At 41.4% G+C, this 14,229-nt stretch overlaps 1 pseudogene; it reads right to left on the bottom strand.

Moving 5' to 3' along the window:
* Positions 1 to 223: 223 nt before the first annotated feature.
* Positions 224 to 12,864, bottom strand: LOC102283610 (small ribosomal subunit protein uS3-like; annotated as a pseudogene).
* Between the last annotated feature and the right edge of the window lie 1,365 nt (positions 12,865 to 14,229).

Here is a 14,229-nt window from a genome sequence, read left to right as displayed (position 1 = left end):
TAAATATTTAAAATAAATGTATTATTTTTCAATATGAGGAATAAAATGTTCACGTCTCAATAGAAAACTATCAAGGAAGCTAGGTTTCCCACAAGAACCCCCTTTATGACCCTCATTCCATATTCTCTCTACCTAGTTGTAATTTCTTTTATTTTTAATGTCTTTTCTCCATTAATAATCATGTACCAAGAAGCCTCTCAGTCTAGTTTTGGCTCCACTTTGATCACTCTGTCATGTCGCTCAATTTCACCAATGTATCAATAATAGAAGGCAATTGCTTCTTGGATAACATCTTCATCTCTGGACAACTCACCTCCTCCAGGTAACTATAGACAAGTTCCATGTTTTCCATTTCTTCTACATCCTATAAAACTCAGAACAATATAAAGAACATAAGCAGGTTCTGGATAAACCCCAAATGGTTGAAAGGTAAATACAAAGTAAACCAAGACATTAAGAAGAGGATCCTTTATTGCAGACTAGTTTGCATATCTAAAGATCATTGCTGTGAACCATTTTTGTTCACAAATGCTCAGAAAACTCCAGCAAAGGCATAGAGTACAAAACCTAAGAAGAGATTACAGCTGGGAAGAATTGGCTTCAGGCCTAACATTGCTTTATCATGGTTCTGGCAGGTAATCAATAGGAAATTCTGTTGCATAGACATAAATCATAATTGAGTTTTCATCAGTCTGGTGCCAAGTGTGTGCCTGTATGAAATCCAGGATCTCAGTGCCAAGGTGCCTTATCAGTCCATATGCAAATATGCCTTTTGATGAAATCAAAGAATAGCAGAATTCAGAGGAGACTGCACCTCGTGCTGCCAAAGTCAGGCAGACATTTAACTCTTCATATTGGCCAGTGACTAAAAACTGCCTGTGAAGGGGGAGGCATTTCTCATGCAATGCTGCTCTTTAAATGCTCAAGGGTATTCAGAAATGGGAAAAAAAAAATCAACTCACAATGTTTATTCCCCCTAAGATAGTATTCAAAAAAATCTCTTACCAAAATCCCTAAAAACTTAATCAAAATTTATTAAAAGACCATTAACTAATACTAAAAATAAGTTTTATATACAGTTTTCTCAAGGCAAAATGGAAAAAAATAGTATTAGCAACTATCTCCTCTAAATGTCAAAAAGAAGACAAAATTTCCAGACTTTCATCCCTCTCTCAAAGATAACACATCTAAAACTCAAGATGGTTTAAATTGAAAAGCTTTAAATCTATGTTCATTTATTTTGAGAGTTGATGGCTAGATTAAATCAAGCTTATAGATTTATAATAATCTGAACTTTTAAAATTCTTTCAAACACCTTCAAGCATACCCTTTTTTTGTTTAGATCAACCACCAGAACTTTTTTTTAAGACACTAAGGACTAACTATCCGAGATAATATTTTACCTAGATATTTGCTCAACAATTCAAACTGCTTCCCATTGCTTACAACATACACACAGAGAAAGAGATTTTCTAGACCAGCACTTCAGTACAGTAGCCACTATCCATATGTAGCTATATAAATTTAAATCATTCAAACATAATTAAAATTAAAAATTCAGTTCTGCGCTCATACTGGCTACATTTCAAGAGCTGAATACCACATGTGCCTAGCAGCTACAGTATCCTATGACATAAGTATAGAACATTTCTATCATCACAGAAAGTTCTATTGGACACTGCTGCAAGTCTGTACCATGCTTCTTACATCCAGAAAGATCTGCGCTTTGTATCATGACAGAGGGAAAGGCCCCTTTTCTCTCTGCATTCTGCAGAGAATCCAGATCTCACTACAGCCACATCTGTTATGAAGAGTGTCCAAAGAAAGGGCCACTATTTCCCACCCTGAGCCCACATGCATATGGGAAGAACTAAGAGGCCTCTCCTCCCAGCATGGGAGAGGAAAAGCCTATCAAATTTGCTCTGGGGAAATACAGATGCAGGATGTCAGCAAGATGGCAGAGTAGGAGATTCAAGCCCTCATACTCCCAAAGAAACATCAATTTTAGTCACCGTTCATGGACAGGAATACCCCTGTGGGAACCTGGAAGTCCAGGGGAGAATTTAGAGCACTTCCTTTGAGGATAAAATAAACAAACAAACAAGGATAGAGGCACTGAAGAATAGAAGAGTTTCACATTCCCTGTGTCAACCATCCTCCACAGCTTCACAGCTCAATGCCAGGAGAGACCCCTCAACCCATGATTTTACCCACAAGGAAAAGTAAGAGCAGAATGAGCACCCATCTTCCCCAGCCTAGTGGGACATAGGCCCCAAAGCCCACTTCTGCCTTACCCTATCCAGAGCATCGAGGGGATCCGCCTGGCCGAATGGTCTTGGGGGGAGTAGGAGCAGGGCAAAAGGGCTGGGGTCACAGAAACCACTGTGCAGATCTCAAAAACTGACCACAGACCCTAGAGGCTGGCCCCCAAACCCCATCAGACACCCCACTGGCAGCCACCCCCCAAACTGGATGGCATGTGGCCCAGCAGGCTACTTGTATCCTCCCAAGACGGTGCACGTGAGCCTCCACAGACCGTGTATGGGAGCCTCTGCATAGGGCATTACAAACCCTTGCAGATAGCACACGGATATCCCAGGTTGGCTTGACGTTACAGGACTGGGAGAAAGTGTACAACCCTGAATACTCTTCAGAGCACAGACCTGGGGTAAATAACAAAACCAACCCACAGCATGATAAAAAAATATTTGTTAAATCATATGCAGTGTGTGTGCTGGAGAAGACTCTTGAGATCAAATAGATCAAACCAGTCAATCCTAAAGGAAATCAAACCTGAATATTCACTGGAAGGACTGATGATGAGGCTGAAAATCCACTACCTTGGCCATCTGATGCGAGGAGTCAACTCATTGGAGAAAATCCTGATGCTAGGAAAGATTGAGGACAAAAGAAGAGGGCGACAGAGAATGAGACGGTTGGATGGTATCACCAAATCAATGGCCATAAGTTTGAGCAAACTCTGAGAGATAGTGAAGGACAGGGAAGCCTGGTGTGCTGTGGTCCATGAGATTGCAGAGTCTGACACAACTTAGCGATTGAACAACAATACAGTATATGACAAGGGATATATTCAGCACCCATAAAGAATTCTTAGAGCTCAACAGTAAAGCGACTTATAACCTGAATGAAAATGGAGAGAATATTTGAACAGTCATTGCTCAAAAAAAAGTAACCAATAGCAAGTGAAAACATGCTCAACATGGTTACCCGTAGTGACATTCACTTGAAAAACAACAAGAAACCACTGAGCACTCACTGAGATGGCTATCATAAAAAGACAGAGCATCAGAAGTGTTGACAAGGTTTCCCCATGAAGCAGGGTGTGTTGACCCATGGCAGAGCACACTTGCTTCTGAGGGAGAGGCATTCCCGGTACAGACCAAGGAGAAAGTGCAAGTCTGTGCGAGATTGCATTATAAATGCCCACCTGAGTGTTCTCAACTTTGTCAGCATGAAAAAGGGAAGAAGGGTATTTCTGGACTCGCTGATGCTTTCGTGCCTTATCACCTGGGGCCCCAAAGAGCTACAGAATCCACAAACTTTTTAATCTCTCTAAAGAAGATGATGTCCACCACTGTGTTGTGAGAAAGCCCCTAAACAAAGAAGAAACTTACAACCAAAGACCCAACATTCACCGTCTTGTTACACCATGGTATGCAACATAAACATTGGTGTATCGCTCTGGAGAAACAGCACATCAAGCAAAATAAGAAAGAGGCTGCAGAACATGCTAAACTTTTGGCCAAGAGAATGAAGGTGGCCAAAGAGAAAGACGGGGAACAGATTGCCAAGAGATGGAGAATGTCTTCTCTGAGAACTTCTGAGTACAGTCAAAAATGAGATGTTCTAAGAGTAATAAATTGTTGTTTCTTCACTAAGTTGTGTCTTTGCAACTCCATGGACTGTAGCCCACCAGGCTCCTCTGTCCATGGCATTTTCCAGGCAAGAAGACTGGAGTGAGTTGCCATGCCCTCCCCCTGGGGATCTTCCCAACCCAGGGATTGAACATGGGTCTCCTGCACTGGCACGTAGATTCTTTACCACTGAGCCACCCATAACAAATAAATAAAATCAGATAAAAACCAAAAACAGAGTGTATAATGAAAAAATATCTCTAGATAATTTTCTGCTTCTTCAATTTACAGTGTAATATGGGGTGATTAATAAACTTGCTATATTCATGGAACACAGGAGTTATTAAATTAATGTCACATTAAAAAACCAGATAAGAGGTAGCATACTTATTAACATGGAAAGCCATTTCACTGTTACATAAATAACTACTTTATAAACACTTACAAATATGTTTTCCATGCAATGAAAAGAAGTGAAAGTATTAGTCACTCAGTCACGTCCAACTCTTTATGACCCCATTTACTATGGCCCCCCAGGCTCCTCTGTCCATGGAATTCTCCAGGCAAGAATACTGGAGTGGGTAGTGATTCCTTTCTCCAGAGGATCTTCCTGACCCAGAGGTTGAATCCAGGTCTCTTACATTGCTGGCAGATTCTTTACCATCTGAGCCTGTAATGCAGGAGACCAGGTTTGATCTCCTGGCAGGCTACAGTCCATGGGGTTGTGACATGACTGAGCAACTAACACTTTTCATGTAACATCACCAGAGAAATCCTGTCTCACAGAGAAAAATCAGAATGTTTAAAATTACCAAAAGCTTTGAAGTCCAGTGCCAGGTACAGCATAAGTGTCCAATTAATATTTATAGACTGATGGGGGGGAGGGAATATTTATGTATAAATAAGAATATTGACTATAGGAATACACAGATGATTTTTTCACACAGTATTTCAATACCATGTTCAGTTTGGAGCCTGAAACTTAAGTGAATAGAGAACTTGGAATAGTTCCAGAGAAAAGCAATGAAAATGATTAAAGACTTGGAAAATGGGGCCTATAAATCATGAGTACAGGAACTGGGGCTTATTTAACCTGAAAGAAAAAGCTACATGACTGCACCAGATTCTTATATCTGAAAGTGAAAGATGGGTGAGATTTGCCATCACCCGTCCATACAGCGCTGCAAGCAGAAATCCAGAAGTGGCAAAGATATTTTCCAAGTATTAGTATTATTTCTGTGAATCTCTGTCTCTTTTCTTGTGGTTTTTAAAACAACCAACAGCGGCCCTGGGACAAGCTGGGTGTGCATTGATTAAACCCACAAACATGTATCTAGTGCCACCGTGGGCCAGGTGCCTTGCTGGGCATTACGGAGAGACAAGAGTAGGGTAATGTGTGACTCCTAACCTCAGGAGTGTGGAGGATTAGTCCAGGAGACAACCGTGTAAAGACGGTTGCTGGATGTCAGGGAATCTCCTCTACAGATGATACACAGTGTCTCTAAGAAAGGCACAGGAAAGTTCACTTGGGAGGCTGGGGTAAAAAAAAAAAAAAAAAAGAGTTTCTTTACCAGGGTCTTAATGCTGCAAATGAGTTTGTTGAGCAGAAGTAGGCAGGAGAGCACTTAGGACATTCTGTGTGAACAGACATCAAGCACAGGAAAATCCAGGCATGTGAGATGGACACGTGAGAGCTTGAACCAGTCAGGAGGGCCGGAGCAGATAAGGGAAATGTTATCACATCCAATTTGCAGATGAAGAAACTGAGGGTCAGTGTTCTCAGTGATTTGGGCAAGGTTATCAGCAATCAAGATCAGAGTTGGGACTTGAACTCACAAGTCCTGATCTCCAGTTGTTACTCCTTTAGCAATTCTAAGGTGCCATGGTGTGTCAGATAAATATTTCTTTCCATTAGAGCTGAAATTATTATCAACAAAAAATTCATCTTGTTGAGTAATTTGAGGGGGAGATGATGTCATCATGGTCATATGGTGCAAAGTCACTGGATTCTGTGTACACACACACACACACACACACGTTATTTATAAATAGAGTTTAATTTAGCCAAAATGTCATTTACTAATGAATAATGCATCTCTGCTTCATTTGTTCAGTTATACCCCACATAGTAAAGATGAGAGATGTGAACTAGAATTAAATTATTTTCAATTTTTTATTTTAAACTGAAACAAAATGTACCACATACCTGAGCTGCAGGAAGACAGCTTTCTATTATCACTCCTGCTGCAGCCTCACATCTTCTCTTTTCCTCATGTTTTTAATGAAAATCTTCAGTCAATCTAACAATAATCAAAAAATGATTCTGGATCAACATACATAAAATGTGGGGAAAGAAGCAGCTTGCTGGAGTCCAGGCAAATCACAAAATAAAACAGAAGTCATTGGCAAGTTAGAGATTTAGTTTATTTGATCTGTTTTCTCTATAATTGGAAGCTAGCAAAATTACTTCTGAAGTTTTGGATATTAAGAATATAGAATTCCTGAATCTGAATGTTTCTGTCTCCATAATTGACTGATAATGAAGGAAAAGTGCACTTCCTGTTCTCTTTAGTCTTTGTGTACAGACACAAGGACCTAACTGCAGATAAAAGGCTGCTGAAGAAGACCTGATAGTCCAAAAAAAATATCAAGACTCAAACATACAAAACATCATTACTTCATTCATTCTAATGTTTCTTTTTTTCACATAACCCCAAAATATAATGACTATTGTATTCATTTTCTACGTGCAAGACAGAAATCCATCTTAAACATATCCCTCTTCTAAAAATCCACTGTTTATTAGAAGGTTCCTAAATAAACTCCCAATTAAATAAGTTGCCCTAGAAAACCTCATACCAATATTCCTATGTGATCACAGTTTCAGAATGACCTTTTTTCTTGCCCCATGCCTGGAAATCACCTTAAAATTCAATATCGGAGGATGAACTTTCCTGGTTCAATTTCCCAAGTGTCCTAATCGCAATTATATCCAGTGTGTTGGTAGTTACTCTCAGGAAGTGTTCAAGGACACGAAAGCTCGCCTCTCTATCTTGGTCTTCTAGCCCCCCTCTCCTAGCATGGAAATGCTGTATTAAGTAAGGAAGATGCAACTGTGCTGGGTGGTCACAACGGCTGTGATCACCTCTATGCGCTTGCCTTACAAAGGCACTGAAAAGTCACTGAGAAGTGGGGCAATTTCTTAGCCATTAATTTGGGAGAATCCTGGCTGCCCTAATATGGTTTAAAACATGAACATCATGACCTCAATGTTCTCAAAAGGTGTTAGTCTCCCTGTCTGTCTTTCAGGGAAGTCCTGAGTTATTTTGCTTAGAAAGAGTGGATGCATTTAAAAGCAAATAGTCCTGAGTATAGCTTGAGTACATGTCTGAACTCTTGGCTTCAGGTCGAGCTAACCTACAAAAGTGAGAAATATAAGCTTGGCCTATTAGTGAGCCCTGATCGGCTCTGACACCACTGAGGAGAGTGACTTCGGGACTAGCTAGTACGCATGCACTGGCTGGGAGTCCACACAAGCTGGTTGCCCAGGGTGATGGCTGGAGGCAGAAGCCCCTCTCACCTAAACCTGCAGGTGCAAAAGCCAGAGGAGTCATTTAAGCTCCTGTCCTAAATAACATGACTCGGGTTAAAACTAGAGAGATGCATTGGCATAGGTCTTTATATTGATGTAAAGAGACCCAGAGGTAGGAAGCAGGGCCTGAATTGAAGGTAAGCAGGAAGGTGTTTGAGGAAACTGCATAATGTATTGGGTGGATGGTGGGATTTATTTTAAAGTCCATAGATGGAGCTGACTCACTACAGGAGAATCCCTCCCCTAGCCAGGCTGAGTGCATTTGCCCAGGCTACTGCTGCTGCTGCTGCTAACTCGCTTCAGTTGTGTCTGACTCTGTGCAACCCCATAGACGGCACCCTACCAGGCTCCCCCATCCCTAGGATTCTCCAGGCAAGAAGATTGGAGTGGGTTGCCATTTCCTTCTCCAATGCATGAAAGTGAAAAGTGAAAGTGAAGTCGCTCAGTCGTGTCCGACTCTTCGCCACCCCATGGACTCAGCCTACCAGGCTCCTCCATCCATGGGATTTTCCAGGCAAGAGTACTGGAGTGGGGTGCCATTGCCTTCTCCGTTGTCCAGGCTGGTACACTCCTAAATCAGAGGTACATTCTCAGGTATGTTCTGCAGTCTCTACCCTTTACTGCTGATGCATAAAATGAAGCCAATGGAGCTGAGGAACTCTTTAAAGCACATTTTGGCTGCCTTGGGAAAATCAGCACTAGTTATTAGGTTCTAGTGTAGTTGACAGAATTTCAGCAGAGAGCCCAGGACTGGTATGCAGGCATGTGAGGAAGACGATGGAGTGGATCGCCACAAGTACATCCCACTGTTCTCCTCCCAGGCAGATGGTATCCATGGGTCAGATGAAAGAGATTACAGGGCGAGCTGAAATTCTACCAACTATTAGAATAATAGTGGTACCAGGAGATGCAGAAAGAACTGGACATGGTATTTCAGGTGGAGGAAAGCAGTGGAATTTTATTTGTTTTATATCCACATTGGCTGCTGTGTGGATCAGTTGTGTAGTCTTTAAAAGATCCAGTTAAGAGTGTTCTTCTTTCAGAACAGACTGATATGCTCGCTCTGCTGCTGCTGCTGCTAAGTCGCTTCAGTCGTGTCTGACTCTGTGCAACCCTATAGACGGCAGCCCACCAGGCTGCCCCGTCCCTGTGATTCTTCAGGCAAGAACACTGGAGTGGGTTGCCATTTCCTTCTCCAATGCATGAAAGTGAAAAGTGAAAGGGAAGTCGCTCAGTCGTGTCCGACTCTTAGCGACCCCATGGACTGTAGCCCACTAGGCTCCTCCATCCATGGGATTTTCCAGGCAAAAGAGTACTGGAGTGGGGTGCCATTGCCTTCTCCATATGCTTGCTCTATTAGTCTGTAAATTTTCAAAAGGTAAATGGAACTATAGATAGACAGCATCCTCCAAACTGGGATTTAAGTGGTTGTGCTATATCAGATCCTAGCAGATTCCTTGATGAATAGGGAGGGTATCAGAGAATGGTGCCCTGGTGGGAAGGATCAGGACCGGGAGTAAGCCCTAATTTGGTTTCTCATGGAGGACGCCCATATCAGTCAGGTCAGGCTAACATCTGCAAACCCTCTTTCACTCCCGTAAGATCGCTGCCCAAATGTCACCTTATTGAAGAGTCCTTTTATGGCCACCCCACACAAGATAGAAGTCCCATACTTATTTTTCTTTATTTTTCTTCTACATCATGACCATTGTCTATAGCACTATATATTTTACTGAGTTATTTATTCTCTGTATCCTCTCACTAGCACTTAAGTACCATGAGACCAGGAACTTGACCTATTTCATTCCCTGTTGTACCCCTAGCACCTAAGTCAGCCCCTTTGTACTAACCATTTAATAGTTATTTGTGCCATGACTAGTACATGGTGGGAGGGATAAATTGAGAAATTGGGACTGGCATACACATACTACAATATATAAAATAGATAACTAATATGAATGCACTGTAGAGCACAGGGAACTCTACTCAATACTCTGTAATAACCCATATAGGAAAAGACTCTAAAAAGAGGGGATATATGTATATTTATAGACTTTGCAGGTGACTCAGTGGTAAAGACTCTGCCTGCCAATACAAGAGATGCAGGAGACACAGGTTCGATCCCTGGGTCAGGAAGATTCCCTGGAATAGGAAATAGCAACCCATTCCAGTATTCTTGCCCTGGAAATCCCATGGACAGAGGAGCCTAGTGGGCTACAGTCCATAGGGTTACAAAGAGTCAGACATGACTGAGTGACTGAGCACACACACACACACACATATCTGCCAAATGTAGCAATTTAATCATGTACTTGAGGTGTCATTATTCTTTTGGGGGTTCCTGCAACCCAGCAAAACAAATTCATTTTTGAAAAAAATTTAAAATTAAATAAAATTATTTTCTATTTCTTGTATATATATAATTACACAACCAGGAAACTTAACAATATTAAAAATATAGCCTAAACTAAAAATAAAAATAGTACATGGTAACTTCATTCATGATAACATATGCTCAGTAGCACTCCCTTTCCTATTTATCTAAGTCAATAAATTCAATCATTCACTTCCCCTCTTCCCTATCCATAATTTGAGTTGCACTGCCCAAATGAAAAAAAGATCAGATGGTCAGCAAGTTCTATCTTAGAGCATTATGTCACACTAATGTCTCTTGTATGAGGGGATGAATGCCGAATAGTTAGCAGATGAGAGGTTGAGTGTTTTTACTAAGTTGATTTAACGTAAGTATGCTCTCCATATAGCTCTGGAAGATAAAGATAAAGACAGAAATTGGGCATGGCATGACACAAGGCACTTGACATGCATTATCACATTTAATCTATACAGCCATCTTGCAAAATAGAGGAAACTACAGCTATTTCACCTAAGAGAAAACTATGTCTCAGTGATATTAAGTTAGTATCACAGTAGAATTCAAAACAATGTCTGTCTGACTCCAAAAGTCTATGGTCATTTTACCACATCAGTGGAGTGAGACAATGAAATACCCTTAACACAAGTGCAACTTCCTCAGAATTTAAGCATCATTTTAATGGTCACAGTTTATAAGAAAAAAACCCTAGGTTCATTTCCAAGAATACTTATTTCATGCTGTTATGAAAATACTTGACAATTAGAGTCAACTCTTGCTATTTTTAGACATATTATGCAAGATTTTGGCTCACCCAGGGCAAATCTTTGTTTAAAGCCCGTTTATTAACCAATAGCACCTACTCTGCTTAATGAATTGTCTTGTTGATATTATTGGCATTTTGTACCCTGCCTACTTAATTGCTGTGCTCTAAAATAATCGATGTCTTTTGCCTCACCAAAGCCAAAGCCAAGGCAAATTATGAGACGGAGAGATGCTTCTGGCTCCTCCCATCCCTTCCTTGTTAGCACCTCGCTAGAGGAGAACAGAGAAACAAAAGGAATATAGACTGCAAGAATTGCTCACTTAACAGTAGGTCTGACACGTAAAGATCAATAACCAGAATCCTAGTAGGCCATCCCAATAGCCAATGTTCAGCTGGCTTGGATGGTGTTTCTAATCTTAGAAGTCAACGAGGTAGTAATCACTTCTGTGTGCACCATACTGAGTGTCTTCTAGATTATTATATAGTGCTCACAATATGAGAATTTACTGTTGGCTCTAATTTACAAATGAGATGTTGAGAACCTTCACTAAACTTAGATATAAATGAACTAGAATCCACCCAGGTTTATCTGACTCCAGGGCCTGTGTCCTTCTCCACCAAACTATGGTACAGACCAGGAGCGTTCCAGGTCAGAGAAGCCATGGCATCTCAAATCCCAGTGCCCATCTGCGGAAGCAGGACCTTTAGCTCATGGCTAGATAGAAAAGGGTCATGGGACCAGGCTTAGCTAAGCATACCAGGGCCTGATACACATACTATTAATACATGTGACATAAGTCAATGAGGCTCACTTCAGTTCTCACGGAGAAGGCGATGGTACCCCACTCCAGTACTCTTGCCTGGAGAATCCCATAGATGGAAGAGACTGGTGGGGTGCCGTCTATGGGGTCACACAGGGTCGGACACGACTGAAGCGACTTAGCAGCAGCAGCAGCGTGGCATCTCAAAAGTTTTTGGATGGAAGCATACACAAGGACCTAACTGCAGATAAAAGGTTTCAGAAGAAGACCTGATAGTCCAACAAAAATTATCAAGACTCTTAAACATACAAAACATCATTTACTTCATTCATTCTACTCATATTTTTCATACAACCCCAAAATATGATGGCTATTGTATTAATTTTATACATGCATCTGTTATCTACAGATAACACCTTAAACATATCCCTCTTCTAAAGCTATAATTCTGAACTACAGATGAATTAATCAAGGTACTTCCCTGTTATAATCAGCTTTCATCATCACCAGATTTACCCCTGAACAGGGTTCTTCTCTGGTTACTCTGCTTGGGTCCTCCCATTCCAGCCCTTGCCTCACAGGTACAGGTGAAACCAAGAGGATTTCAAGGAAAGCAAAGAAATGCTGTGATCCAGGTAGCCCTAAGAATCAATCAAGTAGTTCCCCCATGGAGCGACCCAACCCTCAGTCTGAACACTGGATAATATAGCCTAGTCAGGCCACAGGTTTTTAAAAAATATTTTATTAAGGGTCTTTACAGAGCAACATCCAAACTCCAGATCCTGCCAAGGACACCCTATTATAGTTGAGTACTGGCTGGAGCATGGTAGGTGGCTCCAGCTTCCCACTCTTCTGTTCAGAGATGGGGGTGGAAGGGGCTTCTTAGGGCCAGTCTTACCACTTGGGTCCTCAGGCAGCATGACTTCACTTTGATGCCCAGCATATCCTGTCTGAGTAGCACATGGCACACAGCAGTGTCACCATGGTATTTAACAGAGTCCTGGATTATTAGGCCATCCACAAACTTTGTGGACTTAGCCCTATGTCCTCAGAATTTCCTAGTACTGTGACCTCACAGGCTTTGACCCCACCCTTCATAATAGGCAGCACATCATAGTAGACCCTCCTCTGCACAGCGAGTTCTTCTAGGAGGCTGTAACGGAGAGACTTTGCCTGAGCAATGGTGCACAGAACTCTTGTGGCCACATTTTCAGTTTAGAGCTCAATACTGCCCTCAGGGAAGCCGAATCTCTTCTGAACCACAGCAGTCAATTTGCAGATGTGCTGGCCCTTCTCACCAAGAACGTTCTGCATCCTGGTGGCCAGAATAATGATTTCTGTCCTGGTTGGTGTAACTCAGACCTTCCCATTCCACAGTAGTCATCTTCAGTCAGTTGCTGAATGTGAAACCCATTTGGTTCAGCTTTGAAGATGCTATCAGTGACAAACTTCTCCACCTTGGAAATCTGTACCACTGTCTTGCTGCCATGTGTCACCATAAGGAAAGGCTACTAACATTTCTTGAGCTCATACTATGTACCAGATACTTTTTTGAGTTTAGACTTTTGAGGTCCAAATTTGAGTAGTCAAAATATGTAGTTTTGTTTATCTCTCCATATTTGCACTTATTTTTAACTACTCTATCTCTGAGTTGTGTTTCCTAAAACTTCACTGCAGTAGAAGTTTTTCAAGTAAAGAAAGGAAATTCAGGCCAGGAAATAAGTGGCATGAATAAATGACTGGAAATGTGAAAGGTCTCTACCTGCTTTGGGAAAAGATGAGAAGATGGGTGAAATACAAGACAGTGGACGTGGTGGGCGATGAGGACAGTCACAACTTTATTTTACTCTGTGGGGGAAATTTCAGGAGGGAGATTATAGAGAAATAATTGGAGGTGGATAAGAACCTTGTAACATCCAGTCCTTTATAACACCTTTTATTACCCTATAACATCATACTCCTTTCGTCTCAGTCACTTCAGCACTCAGTCCATCTCATTCTCAGGAGTAATGTGCTCTGAAATCTAACCATTTTAACTTAGCATCTGTTTCATGGAAAGCTTGATTTCTGCAAGAAAAATCAGGATGGATTCCCAGTTTCTCCTCAATCCAACCTTCATTCACAGGGCTTTCCTCATTCTCTTTGATGTGAATTTTCAGAATATCATTGTGTATAATCAGTATTCAAACATAAGTTCAATAAGCCCATCGAAAATCAAGTTCAAGTGTTTCTATGATACTTCTTACCAAAAAGAGAGTCCTCTCTTTCTGGCCATCAGAGTCACCACCATAAAGTATATGGGTTGGCCCTGCAAAGAGCACCAGGCTGAGGGGACTGGTAGAAGCAGAAATCTAGCACCAGTCTGCTCTCAAAGTTGAGGAGCTCAGTAGGAGGTGGCATTACCCTCCAAATAAAACACTTGGTTTTTCCCATTCAAATAAATTACTAAGGCTATTAGTAGCAACAGAAAAAAAAACAGGCCTATATAATACATTACTGTGTGGATCACAATAAACTGTGGAAAATTCTGAAAGAGATGGGCATACCAGACCACCAGACCCACATCTTGAGAAACCTGTATGGAGGTCAGGAAGCAACAGTTAGAACTGGACGTGGAACAACACACTGGTTCCAAGTAGGCAAAGGAGTACATCAAGGCTGTAATTGTCACCCTGCTTATTTAACTTATATGCAGAGTACATCATGAGAAATGCTGGGCTGGAAGAAGCACAAGCTGGAATCAAGATTGCCGGGAGAAATATCAATAATCTCAGATGTGCAGATGACACTACCTTTATGGCAGAAAGTGAAGAACTAAAGAGCCTGTTGATGAAAGTGAAAGACAAGAGTTAAAAAGCTGGCTT

The sequence above is a fragment of the Bos mutus genome, chromosome 11 (assembly GCF_027580195.1).
Source record: "Bos mutus isolate GX-2022 chromosome 11, NWIPB_WYAK_1.1, whole genome shotgun sequence".
Classification (NCBI taxonomy): Eukaryota; Metazoa; Chordata; class Mammalia; order Artiodactyla; family Bovidae; genus Bos; species Bos mutus.
Note: the sequence above shows the minus strand (reverse complement) of the source record. Positions and strands in the feature narration are given on the sequence as shown.